Source organism: Thermobia domestica, chromosome 8 (genome assembly GCF_964235325.1).
Source record: "Thermobia domestica chromosome 8, izTheDome1.hap1.1, whole genome shotgun sequence".
NCBI classification, from domain to species: Eukaryota; Metazoa; Arthropoda; class Insecta; order Zygentoma; family Lepismatidae; genus Thermobia; species Thermobia domestica.
Genome location: NC_137461.1, coordinates 253322527 through 253342534, shown reverse-complemented (window position 1 = coordinate 253342534; position 20008 = coordinate 253322527). Strand labels below are relative to the sequence as shown.

The 20008-nt window shown below is 37.5% G+C and overlaps 1 protein-coding gene across 1 annotated transcript in view; it reads left to right on the top strand.

The window, feature by feature from the left end:
• LOC145693547 (retinal guanylyl cyclase 2) overlaps positions 1-20008 on the top strand; it is a 980145-nt gene that overhangs the window by 250614 nt on the left and 709523 nt on the right. The gene's annotated exons all lie outside the window — the stretch shown is intronic.

The window sequence follows — 20008 nt, the reverse complement described above, 5'->3', positions numbered from 1 at the left end:
ATCTAACAAACAGAAACTGATTGTTGTAAGGTAGGGTTGCCATATGTCCGTATTTTGTACGGACTGTTTGTATTTTTGGGTCTGTGTCCGTATCCGTCTCGTACAAAGCATGAAATAGGAAAATGTCCGCATTTGACAGTTTTTGGAGCTGTCCGAAAATTTCCGAGTCGGGAATCGTTAAAATCTCGTTCGAAAAGAATTGGATTTCATATAACTTATATTTTAGTTACTATTAATAAAGTAGGTTTTTTTTTTTTTTTTTAAAGTCTCATTTTTCCATTCCACGGTTCTTTTGGTTAGATTTAATGTACGTAATTTAATGCCATGATTTATTATATTTAAGTACCTGCGTGCAGTTAGCCCCCCTCATGCTAAATTTAAAATTATTTTTATGTCAATCGTTTGATCATCGTTTGATCAGGTATGATCAACAATTTTTAACGTTTGATCAGCTTTACTTACAGAAATATAAGCGATATTTAGCAGGGGGGGCTAACTACACGCTAGCCCCCCCTTCACATCAAATTCAAAATTTTTTGATGTCAATCGTTTGATCATCGTTTGATCAGGTTTGATCAACAATTTTCAACGTTTGATCAACTTTACTAACGAAGATATAAGGGTTCCAAAATGGGGGACCAGCCCCCCTTCACCTCCGATTCGACTTTTTCTTATGTCAATCGTTTGATCATCGTTTGATCAGGTATGATCAACTATTTTTAACGTTTGATCAACTTTAGTAACAGAGATATAAGGGTTTCAAAATGGGGGGCCAGCCCCCCTTCACCTCCGATTCGACTTTTTGTTATGTCAATCGTTTGATCATCGTTTGATCAGGTATGATCAACAATTTTTAACGTTTGATCAACTTTAGTAACAGAGATATAAGGGTTCCAAAATGGGGGGCCAGCCCCCCCTTCACCTCCGATTCGACTTTTTCTTATGTCAATCGTTTGATCATCGTTTGATCAGGTATGATCAACAATTTTTAACGTTTGATCAGCTTTACTAACATAAATATAAGCGATATTTAGTAGGGGGGCTAACTACACGCTAGCCTCCCCTTCACGTCAAATTCGAATTTTTTTGATGTCAATCGTTTGATCATCGTTTGATCAGGTTTGATCAACAATTTTCAACGTTTGATCAACTTTAGTAACAGAGATATAAGGGTTCCAAAATGGGGGGCCAGCCCCCCTTCACCTCCGATTCGACTTTTTGTTATGTCAATCGTTTGATCATCGTTTGATCAGGTATGATCAACAATTTTTAACGTTTGATCAGCTTTACTAACATAAATATAAGCGATATTTAGTAGGGGACTAACTACACGCTAGCCCCCCCTTCACGTCAGATTCGAAATTTTTGCATGCGAATTTTATTTAGTAGCCATGTATCGATTTACAGATAAGTAATGTGTTGATTTACTTATACAGATGCATAGAAAATAATTATCTTAGTCGGGAGTATCTTATATCGCTATCATCTTAATTGGTAGTATAGTGGTTTTCTATTTAGATTATTAATTTAGGTTTCAAATGTTTTGAAATGAAATTCAGTTTGATGTAAGTTTATTAAATAACAAATCAGATTATTAACAAAACATCTTACAAATATTGCAGACATGTTCAAAGTAAGTAATTCTAATAATTGATAATTTAATGCACTATAGATATCTGCTATCTTCAAGACAAGTTAAGATTTACTGTACCAAGATCTGAAGGATCTGGTAATTTAATAAGCCTATCAGGGGACCTCCATGAAAAGAATTTAAATACATTCTCAATGCAAGACAAAATTTAACAAATTAAGAAAGGTTAACTTGCATGAAAGTTTTCGTATAAAATACATTCTCATATCTCGATGAATATAGACGTCAGCCAGTAATCCTTCCCGTCTTCTTTCTTATTGACAGTAAAATTTTGGGAAGTATTTATATAAATTGTGAAGTATTTTTACTGGCTTATAATACAAAAACAACTAGGAGTCATACATCCTTGTAGACTATTTTAAAGTTGTTTTTGTATTTGAAAGTTTCTCTATATTCCAACAATAACTAACAGTTATATGTGTAGTTCTTGTACATGTTTAATCAAAAGTTTTTTGATGTTTTAATTTTAATACAATAAAAATTTTAATATTTCACAGATTGTTAAAAGATGTTAACAATAGTTAACACACTATTGTGGGACATATTCAAGATTTTCGGTGGGTGGTCCGACTTCAGAAATATCAAATTTCATACTAACTGACAGATAGGTTACATGGGTTAACGGCAATCGTAAGTGCATCGTTAGTTCTCTTAAACGCACTGAGCACTAATGTTAGCGTTACCATATTTTGGGATTTATTCAAGATTTTTGGTGTGGGGGGGACAATTTCAGAAATATCAAATTCCACACAAACTGTTATATTTTTTCTAAAAGTACTAATGATGCACTAACGAATGGCACAATTTTTTTCATTAGTGCTTGAAGTGTGGGCAAGTTCATCATGACCCAATGATATTTTACTTGTAGCACCTACACTAATGAACCATTAACGTTAGGGGTTGTTGCACTAAGAACCAGTAACGATGCACCAATGATTTTGTTATAGTGTTCCAGATTCAATTACAATGTTAAAGCATTCATCGACTCAAGCGGAATTATTGCATTCTACAAATGGAAATTTGTATTTATTATTATTATTTTAATGAAGACAAAAGAAAACCGGTTCTAGATGTTTATATTTCTGACACACTGCTGATCTTTGTTTCATACACCTGGGTCAAAGTGACTAGAATCAAAAAGGGTGTGAGGAACCCCCTGCTTGGGTGCCATGACAGTGAGAACGACTTGCATTTTTTTAAAATCTCTTCCAGGGTGTAGCCACGGGGAGCTCTCAACGGGGCTATCCCCCCAAACGACAGCTTTAATGTTTATATATAAATAATAATTTTCTGTTTCTCTTCGTCAGATTTCCTTCAAACTTGGCACTTATATACAAGACCGAAAATAAATCGACACGTATTTTTTGTTTCTTTCGGGAAATAGGTTGAATGGGGCAAAGGGCCCCTTTTCAAAAAAGGGTCCCCTTGATTAAAAGGGTCCCCTTGATTAAAATGGCCACTTTAAAGAAACTAAACTCTGCCCATGCAAAGATGACTTCAAAGTAGGGAATACCGGTTTTGTCGTTTTTGCGAGAAAAGGGTTATAGGGCCAATGCCCAATTCGAAATGACAAAGGACCCCGCACAATCCTTACAGAAATCGGATTTTCGTGGAACTGCTTGAAACCGTGATATGTTGTAGATATGATGTTTCTGAGAAAAAGTCTCAACGTACACAACCACAAATCACTGACCGTTTGGCCACTACAGGGCCACTTTTTTTAAAACAGCCTATGATAACGACATTCTGGATTTCGGTAAAAATGACTAAAACCGTGATATGCTGTAGATATTGTGATCCTGAGAATAAGTCTTAACGGATATAACCACAAATCACTGATCGTTTGACCACTGCAGGGCCACGTTTTTAAAAGCAGCCGAATATCCTGATATTGTGGATTTTGATCAAAATGACTGAAACTCTGATATGTTGTAAATGTTGTGATCCAGAGAAAATGTCTCAATAACCACAGCCAGCAATCACTGACCGTTTGGCCACTACAGGACCACTTTTTTGAAAACAGCAGAAGCCCCATCAAGATTCTGCCGCCTATAGTCTTACAATTTGTCCATGCCGATGCCGCGGTTGGATTGCCGGCGCCGGACACCGGCATCTTTCCGCGCGAGTTTCGACCGCGACGAATAGTTGCCTTGCCGAGCAGTCGGCAAACAGCCGTAAAGTCGCAGTAAATGCGCCGGCGCCGCCGTCGAAAAGAGGCAGGCATAAGTAGTCGGGAGAGTGTCGGAAAGAGGCCTTTCCGACTGTTTTGCCGACTCTCACGGTCGGCAACAATCGGCAAAAGGCATTTTATTTTACGATTTTCGACCGCTTGCCGTCTCGTCGAAAGGTCGGCAACTTTGAACAAGTAGATCGTCGTGCCGCCGCGGACGGATACCGGCTGTCTCCGGCGGCCCGCCACCGTCGACGGCGGCGATCCCTCTTTCCGACTGCGACTTCCTGATGAGGAGGTAACGTTATTCTGGATTTCGGTGGAATTGCTTGAAACCTTGATATGTTGTAGATATTGTGATCCAGAGAAAAGTCTCAACGTGCGCACCAACCAAACAATGACGGTTTGGCCATTACAGAGCCACTTGAAAAAAGAACAGAACAGTATTCTGGATGTCGGTGGAATTGCTTGAAATCGTGATATGTTGTAGATATTGTGATCCTGAGAAAAAATCTTAATGGACACAACACCAATCAGTGGCCATTTAGCAACTACAGGGCCACATTTTTTAAAACAGAAGAAGGTAAGGATACCTGGAATTCTGGTAGAATTGTATAAAATCATGAAAAGTTCTAAATTATCTCACAACCCGAAAAAGGGATGGAAGAGTAGCGGCCAATATTATTTAAGCATACCGGTAGATAACATTCAGTTGCTCATTTTGTGAGACAAAGGAAAAATCTAGAATGTCCTAGACATGTTTTCTCAGGATCACGACTTTCAACGTATCACAGTTTCATTCATTTACACTGAAATAAAAAAATGTCATTATACTCGGCTGTTTTTAAAAAAAAAATCTGAGCCTGTAGTGGCCAAACGGTCATAATTCGATAGTTGTGTCCATTAAGACTTTTTCTCATGATGAGATCTTCAACATATCTTAGTCTTACTCAATCTTACTGAAATCCAGAACATCGTTGTACTCAGCTGTTTTCAAGAAAGTAGCCCTGTGGTGACCAAACGATTAGTGATTTGTGCTTGTGTCCATTGAGACTTTTTCTCAGGATGACAATATCTACAACATATCACAGTTTCTATCATTTTGACCGAAATCCAGAATATCACTATCTTCGGCTCGGCTGCTTTCAAAAAAGTGTCCTCGTAGTGGTCAAACTGTCAGTGATTAATGGTTGTGTCCATTAAAACCTTTTCTCAGGATCACAATATCTATAACATAACACAGTTTCAGACATTTTCACCGAAATCCACAAGATCACTATTTTCGGTTGCTTTCAAAACAGTGGTCTCGTAGCAGCCAAATGGTCAGTGAGTGTTAGTTGTGCCCGTGAAGACTTTTCCTCAGGGTCATAATATCTACAACATATCATGGTTACAAGCAATTCCACCTAAATTCAGAATACCGTTACCTTCTTTTTCCAAAAAGGCGACCCTGTAGTAACCAGTCAGTTATTGGTGGTTGTGCTTCTTGGCTTGTTCAGACTTTTTCTCAGGATCACATCTAGAACATATCACAGTTTCAGTCATTTTCATCGAAATCCACAGTATCACTATCTTCTACTGCTTTCAAAAAAGTGGCCCTGAGTGGCCAAACGATCAGTGATTGGCGGTTATGCCCATTAAGATTTTTCTCAGGATCACAACACGGCTTTAGTCAGTTTACCAAAATTCAGAATGTGGTTATATTCGGCTGTATTCAAAAAAGTGGCCCTGTAGTGGCCAAACGGTCAGTGATTTGTGGTTGTGCCTATTGAGACGTTTTCTTAGGAACATAACATCTAGAACATATGGTTTCAAGCAATTCCACGTAAATCCAATTTCCTAAGGGTTGTGTCCTTTATCATTTCGAAGGGGGCCATTGCCCTCTACAACCATATTCTCGCAAAAACGACAAAACACGTATTGCCTATTTTTAAGTCATCTTTCCATCGGCAGAGTTTCATTTCTTTAATGTGGCCCTTTTTGAAAAGGAGTCCTTTGGCCTCCTTAACTTATTTCCCGAAAGAAACAAAAAAGAGTGTCTATTTATTTTCGGTCTAGTCTAGTATGTGCCAAGTTTGAAGAAAATCCGATGGCGAGAAAACCTTGTGAAACTATCTCCTTTACACTCTCACTTTTTAGACTTGACGGGTTTTTGCCCCGAAGTCTTTAATTTACTGCGATTCATATTTGACATTTTGAAGTGAAATGATTTAACAAGGTACTTCAAATGCTACCATTAAACAACGGCACTAAACTAATCATTAACGATATTATATATTTTTATATGTAACTAGTGTTTTTTAAATTTTTTTATCAGATGGAAAATTTAGTGGAAAATAACCTTTTTTTCAGTTTTTCAGTTCGGATTTCATTCGCTCTTTTTAATGCTACTTGATGTGTAACAGGATATATAGCTGTGAATAAAATAATTATGTTTTTAGTGACGAATAATAAATAAATATTTTTGTCAGGAAATCTTAAAGAAATTAAGTGCAATTGCAAAGAGCAGTCTTATGTATAAAGGTAGCCAAGAATGTTCTGTCCCTTTTTGTGGAGGTATGTGATCCATTGGCCCTCACACCGTGAGTTGAATGCGAATGGAGATAAGGCGAAGGTCAGTTGTTGGTGTGGGTATATCCAACGTACTAATTGGTTGTGACAGTTCAGTTATTCCGTGAAATTGTGTAAGGACAGAGTGAATATGGGACCTCCACAGAATCATACGGGCGTGTATGCTGTACGAGTTCAAACTGGGGTCAAATGACGCTGCAGTGAAGTAGAAGATATGCCATGCCTTTTGTGAGGGTATCATGACTACTCGGATAGTGCAGTGGTAGTTTAACAAGTTTAAGGACGGTGACGAAACACTCGAAGACGAATCACATACCGGAAGCCCAACACATGTACAAAATGAAGATCTGCAAGCAGCAATTTAGGCTAACAGTGCCAGACGTGTGAGGAACTGGGACTACAATTCAATATGAGTGAAGAAATCATTCGGCAGCACCTCCATCAACTGTGGAAACACTACAAGTTGAGTCGATGGATCCACATGATTTAACTCCGGGCCAGAAGGCAACGCGAACAGACACCTGTGTTTCTTTGTCGTCTCGTCTGAGGAAGGAGCCATTTCTGGACAGAGTGTTGACATGTGATGGTAAGTGGGACCTGTACGAAGCTCCACGGTGCCGCCATCATTGGTTAGCATCCATGAATCAGTTCCAAAACAGTCGAAACCAGCACTGCACCAGAAAAAAAGTTCACTTGTGTGTTGGGTGGAGTGCTCGCTGCATCGTGCATCTTAAACTGCTACCAGTTGGTCAGAGCATCAATGCAACTGTGTACTGTCAGCAGTTGAGCCGTGTCCAAGGAAAACTCAAAGATGTGGAGCCAGCAGTTCTGAATCGCAAACGGGTCCTCCTGTTACAGGATAACGCTAAGCCCCACGTGGTAAGGATGACCCGCGACACCATTCTACGCCTTGAATGGGAAACACTATTGCATCGGCTATACTCCCCAGACATTGCACCGTACGATTATCACCTGTTCCATCCCTGAGACAGTCACCTTAGAGGATGCCAGTTCAAATCCCTAGTAGAGATACAAAATTCACTTGATATCTTCTTCGCTTCACGCTCCACGAAGTTCTACCGCGATGGAATCCATGGTCTCCCAGAAAGTTAGCAGAAGATCGTCGATGCTGATGGGAACTACCTTTAATCTTCCAGGTAGTCTTAACCAGAGGTAATACATCGATGTTCGAAGGTGGTGGGTGAAAAAGCGATATAACTTTCTTGGTAACCTTTATAGATAGCTTATGTGTCCAAGTGCTTAAATTGAAATAATTATACACAAAGGTATAATGTTTGGTCCGGTTCAGTAGTTCTTGATGAAACATAATAAAAACTACCTGGGACATAATTTATGGATAAAAAGCAATAATAATAATAATAATAATAATAATAATAATAATAATAATAATAATAATAATAATAATAATAATAATAATAATAATAATAATAAGCTAAATAACGGTGTTTTTACTTTTCCGGAAGGAAACAAAAATTTTCCGATTTTTCAGGTCTCAAAAAAACACTAACTGCAACACATGTTTTTTTGTTTGTTTGTTTTATACATTGTAGCTGGCTCCTCTTCAAAAACGAAGGGCCCCTCCTACTTAAACTGCTGGCTACACCCCTGATCTCTTCAAACAAGTTACCTTACTTTTGCCTTCGAAAAATGTTAATCATATATACAGGAATTTTAAAAATAGCTTACACGGGAACCTGCGGCTGCTTTTTACGTCATGGCGGTCACTGGTGTCCTTATCAAAGAAAATGCCGTCGGACGAACACCGTTACAAATAAATAACAATTAAATATATTTTAGTTCTTTCTAAGCAAGCTCAACAATGTTCTAGGTAGAGAAGAAAGTAAAATTGATAGCAGTGGCGGCTCGTAAGTGAAAGATATGATGGTTTGCACTTGCCACACTTAACATAGTGTATAAATTATAATACACTATATACCTATATATATTGGTAGAAGTACTCGGTTTAGCACGAGAAGAATAATGTTTATGTAAAATCTTTAAAAGTACAAAATGCATAAAAATATATAACTGATAACGCCTTCGGCATTGCTTTTGTATTACAGTAGTGCAATCTGATATAAATTACATACATCAATATGAAAGTTAAGTTTTGAAATAAAACAGCAAGGATAATAACATGTATTTTTGCATATAATTTCCAATGTTTGCAGAAACTTGCAAACATAATTATTAACAGATACTAAAAAAGGCGTAAGTTTCGTCGAGGTGAAGGCACCGAAAGGGGGACAAGCGGCGCCGAAATATTTGTCGCCTAAGGTCTCGAAATATTGTTTCTTATACCTCCACCTTTACTTATTGTTGTTTCCGACTGTACACGAAAGATCACAATACGGTACTTACCGTAAATTGACGCATGAAGATGCTTCAGCTGTTATTTGATGTTGCTGATTCAGGAGTTTCTTCCTACTCCATGGTCCAAGAGAGTTAAAAAAAAACTCTTTTCAAGTTAGTTTTACGCACCTATCTTGACTCCCTATGTCTCATTATTGTGAAACAACGCGCTATTTGAATCACTTGAAACGAAAAGAAGAGAATTTATTCTCTCTAACTTTTTGCACTCGTTTCCTCCAGGGAAGAGATTTTTATTGGTCCATCCTCTTAGCATACAGAATACCGATTTACTTTAATTTTCTGCATAGGTAGATACACTGGCGAAACTCCGGGGGGATGAGTCCCCCCAATCTTGGAACTGAGGGGGACTGTCTCCCAATAATTCGATTTGAAATGTGTTTTGGGTGAAAATATGATTATTTTTGTCCGATTACCACAAAGGAAAGTGAGAAGAAATTTATGTCCTCTCAGAATAGCCTCAAATCTGCCCCTGCAGGTCTCCCAATGTTGAAGACAATTAGAGATGCGCACGAGACGAGTGAAGACAGTAATTTCCTGACAAAATTCGAGTAAAGACACGGCTCTTCCAATAGAAAAATATAAGTTTTTCGAGTCGAGACATCACTTTGACAGAACATTTTCGAGACGAGACAGCCACAAATTTTGCCTCGTGCGCATCCCTAAAGACAATTCTAGTTTTCTGATACTCCACAGCATTGTTTTTCAACTTCATAAACATTTTAAACATCTTTAAAAATTGCTAACGGTCTTATCCGTCATCCCCCCCCCATGTTGAATACAGATTTGTGTCGCTGGGTAGATAACCGAATGTTTCCCCTGGTAGGTGGCAATTTATCATTGTTTCTTTCTCAAACTTATCTCACTTTTATAGCTCTGTTAGTAAAGTTGATCAAACGTTAAAAATTTGTTGATCATACTTGATCAAACGAAGATTAAACGATTGACATAAGAAAAGATCGAATCGGAGGTGAAGGGGGAGCTGGCCGCCATTTTGGAACCCTTATATCTCTGTTAGTATACTTGATCAAACGTGGAAAATTGTTGATCAAACCTGATCAAACGATGATCAAACAATTGGCGTCGAAATATTTCCAATCGGAGGTGAAGGGGGGGGGCTAGCGTGTAGTTAGCCCCCTACTAAAAATAACTTATATTTATGGTAGTAACGCTGAAAATTGTTGATCATACCTGATCAAACGATGATCAAACGTTTGACATAAGAAAAGATCGAATGGGGGTGAAGGGGGGCTGGCCCCCCATTTTGGAACCCTTATATCTCTGTTACTAAAGTTGATCAAACGTGGAAAATTGTTAATCAAACCTGATCAAACGATTGACATAAAAAAATGTCGAATCTGACGTGAAGAGCGGGCTAGCGTGTAGTTAGCCCCCCCTACTAAATATCGCTTATATTTATGTTAGTAAAGCTGATCAAACGTTAAAAAATTGTTGATCATACCTGATCAAACGATGATCAAACGATTGACATAAGAAAAAGTCGAATCGGAGGTGAAGGGGGGCTGGCCCCCCATTTTGGAACCCTTATATCTCTGTTACTAAAGTTGATCAAACGTTGAAAATTGTTGATCAAAACTGATCAAACGATGATCAAACGATTGACATCAAAAAATTTCGAATTTGACGTGAAGGGGGGGGGCTAGTGTGTAGTTAGCCCCCCCTACTAAATATCGCTTATATTTCTGTTAGTAAAGCTGATCAAACGTTAAAAATTGTTGATCATACCTGATCAAACGATGATCAAACGATTGACATAAGAAAAAGTCGAATCGGAGATAAAGGGGGGCTGGCCCCCCATTTTGGAACCCTTATATCTCTGTTACTAAAGTCGATCAAACGTTAAAAATTGTTGATCATACCTGATCAAACGATGATCAAACGATTGACATAAGAAAAAGTCGAATCGGAGGTGAAGGGGGGCTGGCCCCCCATTTTGGAACCCTTATATCTCTGTTACTAAAGTTGATCAAACGTTGAAAATTGTTGATCAAATCTGATCAAACGATGATCAAACGATTGACATAAAAAAATTTCGAATTTGACGTGAAGGGGGGGGGGCTAGCGTGTAGTTAGCCCCCCCTACTAAATATCGCTTATATTTATGTTAGTAAAGCTGATCAAACGTTAAAAATTGTTGATCATACCTGATCAAACGATGATCAAACGATTGACATAAGAAAAAGTCGAATCGGAGGTGAAGGGGGGCTGGCCCCCCATTTTGGAACCCTTATATCTCTGTTACTAAAGTTGATCAAACGTTAAAAATTGTTGATCATACCTGATCAAACGATGATCAAACGATTGACATCAAAAAATTTCGAATTTGACGTGAAGGGGGGGCTAGCGTGTAGTTAGCCCCCCTACTAAATATCGCTTATATTTATGTTAGTAAAGCTGATCAAACGTTAAAAATTGTCGATCATACCTGATCAAACGATTGACATCAAAAAATTTCGAATTTGACGTGAAGGGGGGCTAGCGTGTAGTTAGCCCCCCCTATAAATATCGCTTATATTTCTTTTAGTAAAGCTGATCAAACGTTAAAAATTGTTGATAATACCTGATCAAACGATGATCAAACGATTGACATAAAAATAATTTTAAATTTAGCATGAGGGGGGGCTAACTGCACGCAGGTATTTAAGTTAATGAGAAAAATATAAATCATGTTAGTTTCCAATAGTGTTTTAAGTATTGCTGTAAACAATTGTGTAATAACCTAAAAAGGTGATTTTTAGGTAAGAAATTTCAAAATATTTGTTCAGTGTCTGCGTACCGTATCTTTGATACTTCGTCATTTTAAAGCTTGTCCGTATTTTGGATCAAAAATTTATGACAACCCTATTGTAAGGTATGAAAACGGGAATTGGAAAGAATGATTTGCGTTGTAGTAAATTGTTCACTGCGGAGTTCAAGCTAATCCTTGGGCAATCACTCGAGGGTTAATTACGAACCTCAAAATATACAATTTCAATCCAAGCCAATAACTGGGAAAATACAATACAAAATGTAGTGCGAATGTCAAAATTTATGACAGGCTTATTGTGCATCGTAATCCTATAGGCCTTCTCGGAATCTGTCTATGACTGGAAGGCTTTGGCCCTTTTGTTTTAGTTATTCACATTCTCTGATCACTGATCTTGACGAACCGAGTAATCCAAACAATAAAACAGTTTTTATGCTGAAATACTGTATTGACTTTTAGTCTTTCTTCGGGTTATTCGCCATTGTCACTCAGGGGCGTCATTTAGGGGGGCAGGAGGGGGCAATTTCCCCCCAAATAGTTTGAGAAATACATATACTTTAGTCGATTGTCTACTAATATACTAGCACAAAACGTTAAAGTCTTATGTCGGTGGTGCTCTTGCCCCCTCAAGTGAAGTCTGAAATGACGCCCCTGTTGTCATTGTTTACGGCACCCTTGCCACCCAATTCTGCGGATAATGTGGACTTTAAAGTAATACATCTGCTAGGTAAAGACAACATAGCCCGGTGTATATTTCATTTTATTTATTTTCCTCTCCTTACTTATCTTTGATCTATTTGCTCTTTGATAAAGTTCTCTCTTTCAGCAACTTAAAAATTCCAATTCTGTCTTTAATAATATTTGTAAGTTAGTGCAAAACTTAACCATTGTTAGTTCTATCTGCAGCTCACGTCTTTGGAACCCAGCGGATACAAATATTGGCCGAAATACGTCACAATTAACTTGCCTATTATGAGGTAGCGAACTTAAGAGTCTTCCATAAGCTCACCCCATTTTAAAAAGAATTATTGGTGAAGAATTTACGAAGAACTTATTCCTGGAATACCTACCATGAATACATTTTACCTATTACTTCGTCTTTGTCCTTCTCTACTGTGCCTTGATAGCTACACTTATGGTAGTAGAGCTGTTTCGTGGCTAAGCGGCTAGCGTACGCGCCTTTGGCGTGAGAGACCCGGGTTCGATTCCCGGCTGGGGCTCATGTCGTTGGGATTCCACGTTAATCAGTTGGTCCCGTCTCATATAGCCTCGGTGCCGAAAGGGACCTTAAACTGAAAATCAATTCAATTCAACTTCTGGTAGTGCTTTCCTTGCTTTCAAAACAAATATGTATTTACCTATTTTACACATTTGTTTATTTGCTTTTTGGAATGTACACTTGATGACACTAACAACGGTTGAAACAAAATATATAATTGACGGTGCTATGACGTCATAAATCCTTTAACAAAAACCTTTACATTATTATCCCGAGTTACCTCTGTAGCAAGTATACTCGGGTTCGCAGAAAAATGCAAACTTTTGTTACAAATCCTACGAGTAAACTCGGCTCAATAATATCTATATATATAAAAGAGAACGTACAAAATCCTTTGTCCGCTCATCACGCTAATACGGCTGAACCAATTTCTTTCATTTTTGGGGGGTTATTAGGATTTGGACCCTAGATGGTTTTTATCATATCACTTTAATTTTTAATTACCAGTGTCTTGAGATAATTGACCATTCAAGTGTCCATAACGTACAAATCCTTTGTTATTAGTTCATCATAGGTAAAAATAAACGTATTTATATGCAACCCGCATGACCGTGTCACTCGGCGGGTTAACATAAATGACAGGCGATATACAGCGGAAAATAGCTTGAATCTTCTGTTTAAAATTTTTTAATTGATTTGCTTATTTTTACAGACACTTTTACAATATGCCAGCACCGGGATGACCGCAGCGAAGCGGGGCGGGTTAACATAAATGACAGGCGATATACAGCGGAAAATAGCTTGAATCTTCTGTTTAAAATTTTTTAATTGATTTGCTTATTTTTACAGACACTTTTACAATATGCCAGCACCGGGATGACCGCAGCGAAGCGGGGCGGGTTAACATAAATGACAGGCGATATAATGTTAAGATTTACTGCAATCTTCTATGGTTTTTATCATATCACTTGAAAGCGAAAAAGTAAAAATTATCTAAGTAACAAAGTTTATTGCGTTCCGGGGTGACCGCAGCGAAGCGGGGTGAACGCTGCTAGTATTACATATAACAGGATTCCGAGTATACTCGGCTTAATAAGGCAAGTGGTTAATATACAAGCAAAAATATAAAAAAAAGTATATTACGTGGGAAAAATAAGCAAATCCATTATGAGAAAGCAATTCTGTGAATTAAAAAAAAAAAAAAAACGTTCCCGTATTTTTGATTAGTTCATGCTTTCAAGCACAGAAGTAACAAATAAACTTTTAAAGGAAAATGAGTACATTTGTGATGAAAGGAAATCTTTCAGTTTAACGTCCCACGATTATGCCTTTTAGGCTAAAGGAGACGGATAATTAAGGAAACTGAATGATGATTGAAGAATCGGTAGAATGAAAATGTGCGAGAAAACGGAAGTAACTCAAGAAAATCCACGGATATGATGTTGTTCATCATAAACTTACTTGCGCGGGGATCAAACCATGGGCCTCACGCACAAGAGGTAAGCGCTCTACCACTGAGCCAACATACACATTTGTAATGAGACCATTATTGGTAAACTATACATCGCAACAAGTGCCTCTTTCCTGTACTTAGTGACCATAATTTATCACAGTGAACACTAATGCATTCATCATCACTGGTTATCATAGTGTTTCACTGAATGTATTCACTGACTCTTCAGATATAGTTTTTAAAATTTTTTTGCAGGTTGTAATTTCTTACTTCTTTCTTTGAGGCTGTTTAGATTTTCAAAAATCTTTCAGTTTAACGTCCAACAATTATACCCTGTTTAGACTAAAAAAGACAGATGATGAAGGCAGGTGAATGATGATGGAATAATCGGTGGAATGACTGTGTGGGAGGAAAGTACCTCGAAAAACATATTAATATGATGTTGTCCACCACAAACTTACTTGACTGGGGATCGAACCAGGGGCCCCACGCACCACAGGTAAGTGCTCTACTACTGAGCCACCAGCAGGCCCGTAGCCAGCCCAAAATGTAGGGGGGGGGGGCGATCCAGCCATATGATAGTTCATCACCATATTATAGTTCATTTGCAAGCTTACCGTGAAAATTTTATGGAGGCCAGGAAAAATTTACGGCCCCCTAGACCCCCCTGGATACGGGCCTGACACCATGCCCACTTAGATTTACTTCGAAAGTATATAAGTTTTTTTTTTTTTTGAAAAAAAAAATACTTCTAAAGAACGTTACTCTTTCTGAATTCTTATATGAGTGCTTGATACCATTTTAGCTTCACCTAGCTTTTGACCACATGTGTTTCGATCACTTCCTGGTAGTTGCGGTAAGTGATTTATACTTTCAACAGATAGCGATATGGCTTTTCCTTTGCTTCGCTTCATCGCCAGCAAGGCAGTGAGAATATATCAGAATTGAAGAACTCAGTTTCACCAAACACAAAAGTGTATAGTAGATATATTCCAGTTATTTTGAATTCGTTAACTACTGTTTCAACAGTTCAACCTTGTTATGCATTTTCCCAAGAAATACAGAAACTTGAAATTACCTAGGTGTAAGGATTGAGTGGAGATACAGCAAGTAGATCAATGTAGAGGCACTTCTTTACACCAAGAAGCGTGGAAAGAGTGCGTAACAACAACATTTACACATTGTAGCTTGCGAGAGCAGTGAGGACGGCAATACATCATAATGACATATGTATTTTCGTCTAAGGAAACAATCTCTAAATTTTGAGTATGAAAATAATTCCTTTCCAAAATTACGAGAACAAAGTTTACTGCAGTGAACTTTGCAGAACTTACAAAATGTTAGAATCATCTAGAATATATATCTATTTAATAAACCTGGCAGATGAGCACTAAGTTGAGTCTGGAAGCGCAGCATAACTTAGTTCTTGCTTCGTGTTCTTAGAAAAAGCATAAGTGAAGGTATGAGAGAGAAGTCCTCCTACGTTCTTGGAAGTTACTAGTGTTACCAAGTTGGCCCTTTCAGCTGACTCATCTTGTTTTTTCCCCTTTAGCGAAAGACCTTCTAGATGCTTGTCCTGCACGGTAGTTAAATCAGTCTCATCACAATTAGGCGGCCGCTAATTGACAGAAGGGTAGCTTATCCAAACCGAGGAGTAGTACACTTAGAAAACTGTAAACAATGAAATCAAACCTTCAGCCGTACATTTAAGCGAGAGCAGGGTATGTAGAGAAGGCCTCTCTCACGGAGTGTTACAGTTTGCTGTGTCTCTGTTCGAACAGACTAAAGAGGGACACGCGGGAAAATAGTGGATGAGTTTGTTGAAACTACAAAATGTAACATGTTTGAAATAAAACAGCAGACGAGATGGATAACGTTAGTATTGAAATTCAGGATACAAATAAGAACGTGAAAGCTATTCCGAAATGAGAAATAAATGACAGAAATTTATCAATCTCTCTCTCTCTCTCTCTCTGTTTGTATATTTTGAAAAACAGAGAAACAAATAAGTAAACAACGATAGTATTTGTTTCTCATGATTCATCATATCATAAACAAACTAATATGTAGATACATAAACCCTAACATTTTTAAAAGCTTACTCTCATGGCTTACCGTACCTGCTATTGGTGCAATGCACATGGGTGTGATTCGTGGGTGGGAGTTTTGAATTCAACGTCTCATATAGGGCTGTTCTCTGTGTTGAAAGATATGTTAAATTTTAATCAAGGAACTTAACCCGCTTTAAAGCTGACAAAGAAATACGTTGTAATAAAAATGTCACTGCAATGTGGGAAATTTCGATATCATGAGGAGAACTGACACGCCATTTTCGTTTACAGTAGATTATTATTCTACTTTTTAGCAGAAAAGTTCAAGTATGACAAACGAATTGTAAAAATTGAAAAAGGTATATTTATATGAAATAAGATGCTTCGGAAATACGTTTGCGTATTAGGTTTTAACCTTTACTTCTTTCTTTAAAAGAGAGAAAACAATAATTAAAATGGAAAATAAAATTAAAAAAATAGTTTTTTGTACCCCGTTTATGCTCTTTAGGCTAAGAGACGAGTGATTAACGAAAATTAGTAGATTCATAATTTGAAAGGAAGAGAAACAACCTCGAGAAAACCCATGAATACAACGTTATCCACAAAGAACTTACATAATCTGGGATCGAACCATGGTTCTCTCGCACTAGAAGGGAGATCTGAAATAGTATTTTTTTAAAAAAAAAATAAAGAAGAAAGTTATTAACCTCTTTCTTATTGTACACTTATGTATTTCTGTGGGACTTGACTGTGACAAATAAATTGAGGAGTACATTGAGGACAATTAAGAGTAATACGACCCATTGGTAAACCACTGTGCTGCAATCGAGCTGTCTAAGACGTTAGGCAGAGTGAAACTCATTGGAGATTCTAGTCGCCCTGAAGAGTATGGGCATTATTCTGGTCACCTGCGCTACCCTTACCCCTTCAACTTCTACGGTTATCTCAATTCTAATATATCCTTATTATATGCCAACAACCGACCATGATGACAATGAAGTTGAACTACATAAGATATATTGCATCAGGAGGGAAGAGGTAAGGTCAATGCCAACATATATATATTTGAAGAAATAATAAAAGTCCAACGGCACCGCAGATATGATCTAATGTATTAGAAAGCGTAAGAATTAGAATGGAAAGCTAATAAAAGTATAAGCACGTTTGGAATCGAAGATTAACAAAGTTATAATCACTGACCACCAAAGAATGCTTAGAATCTGGGATCAAATAAATAAAAGATCTGACCAGAAGAATCGCTCAATAGATATTGCGATCGAAGCAGAGAAAGATGGGGTTGATGAAGAAAAAGGATCCAGTATATTGAAAACTGAAGCATTACAAGCCATCAAAGACATGTGAAGGAAGAAGGCCACTGGAAACGCGATATACCTGCGTATTTGCTCAAGGGATTAGGAGCCAATACAATGAAAGTACCAACTCGCTTATTACTGTAACAAGATGTAGTGAATGGAGAATGGCCAAAGGATTTTCTTGATGTTACAGTGGTTGCATTATCTACGAAAAAGTAAGCAAAGAAATGTAGTGATCACAGAAACAGCCTTATTTCTCACACTGGAAAGATTATTGCTCACATACTGAAACAGACGCGGCTGAAAAATAAGAGAGAAGGAACGTTGGAATAAGACCAGTTTGGATTCTGGAAAGGAAAGGGCAAAAAAAAATATGGGGTTTATGAGAGTTGTATCAGAACTAATTCTTGAAGTGAAGCAAGACTTGTGTTTGTACTTCATAGAGTAGCAAAAAACATTTGACCGGGTCAATCGGTTCAAACTTCTAAAAATACTTGAAGAATTGGGGTCAACGGGAAAGATCGACGACTCATTCCCAATCTGTACATAGAACAACGAGTGAAGTTACGTTTGAATGAAGGAAAAACCAATAACGTGGAGATTGGAAGTGGAGTCAGACAATGATGTAGTATGTTACCAAAATATTCAACATTTACAGTGAATGTAAGTTATAATGAAGGAAGCATTAATGGGAGTAGGACATTTCAAGGTTAGAGGACAAATCATTAATAAGGTCAGGTATTAGAATGACACGGTTATTATAGCTAGAACTGAGGAAGAAGTACAGGAAATGATTGATAAAATAATTGACACTGGAAACAATGTGGAATAGAAATCAACGTCGAAAAATCGAAAGTCATGAGAGTAACCCGTGGAAACCCGTCCTTATAGGTCAGAGTAGACAAAGAGAACTTCAAAAGATAGATCATTTCAAATATCTGGGAAGTATTTTGACAAGAGACGCTTACCGTACCAAAGAGATCAGGTCAGGAATTGCCATAGCCAAAGAGACATTCAAGAAAGGCTTAATATTAGACTAGGGAATAAATTCAAATGCCGTATATGGAATATTGGACTGTATGGTTCGAAAACTTGGACATTACGGAAGTTTGAGAAGAAACATTTAGAGAGCTTTGAAATGTGCTGTTTTAGCCAACATTCTTTGTAGTAAGGCCATTGTCTTGGACACATCTTACAAAGAAATTGTCTTCTTCATACCGCCATAGAGGGAAATATTGAAGGAAAGCAAAGAGTAGTAAGAAGATAAACACAACTGATTGAAACCTTGATGAAAAGATTGGAATTAAAAGAGATAGCTCAAGATCGAGTAACGTGGAAGAAACATTTGCAGAGCCCAACCTTAAAAAAAATAATGATAATAAGAAAAACTCATTAGTCCCAGTACCTGCCAACAGGAGAATACTTTAATAATAATAATAATAATAATAATAATAATAATAATAATAATAATAATAATAATATAGCAAGATCCCTCAGCCTGTCAGTTAACCTAATTCCTAATAATTTACAGTCAGGCTAATTATTGTCGCTAGCTGGGCTGCCTCCTACTTGAGACCAAGAAATATCACTAATTCGTAGGTAATTTGCAAACGAATTGAAATCTTGGGAGAAACAAAGTTATTTTAATAGCATATTGTTTCACATGTCCGGCGCTATACTCAACAATCTTCCTTGCACTGATGATTTTGTAAATTTTCTTCAATACATGGCTAGCTGTTGCAATATGTATTCTTTCCTGGAGGATATCCCATTTTTCTTTACAGCTTTACTTCATTTTTTAAAAAATTTCCCATGGCAATGTCCATGACATTGAGATTACATGCGCATTCGTAGACTTCTTTATAACTATAACATATACCAATATATTCATAAACTGTTTATATAACGGTAACATATAATCTCGATTGGCAAAAAACAAAAATGCCTCACTAGCCGAGAAAAGAAAGAAAAGAAAATAGTTATTCCAATAGTTAGTAGTATCGTAATGTCGTTATAGTGAATGTTTCTGAACGTAGAGAGAAGAACGTAGACTGAAAGTATTTCACAGTAAAATCCTGAGGCGAATATTTGGATCCAAGAGGAACGAGAAAGGCGAATGGCGGAAATTTCATAAGGAGGAATTGTTTAATTTTTACCGTTTACTAAACATATGTTAGGGTCGTCAAGTCTAGGAGGCTCAGGTGGGCAGGTCATGTAGCCAGAATGAAAGAAAGTAGGAACATTTTCAAAATGTTAATGGAAGTCCAAAAGGAAAACGACCATTAGGAAGACCAAGGTGCAGATGGAAGGATAATATTAAGATGGATTTCGCAGAAGTAGGAATAAAAGTACAGGGTGCGGCACGTAAAACCGGCCCGTCGTAATATTCTGGTATATTGTGTTTTTGGCAACACTTAAATAA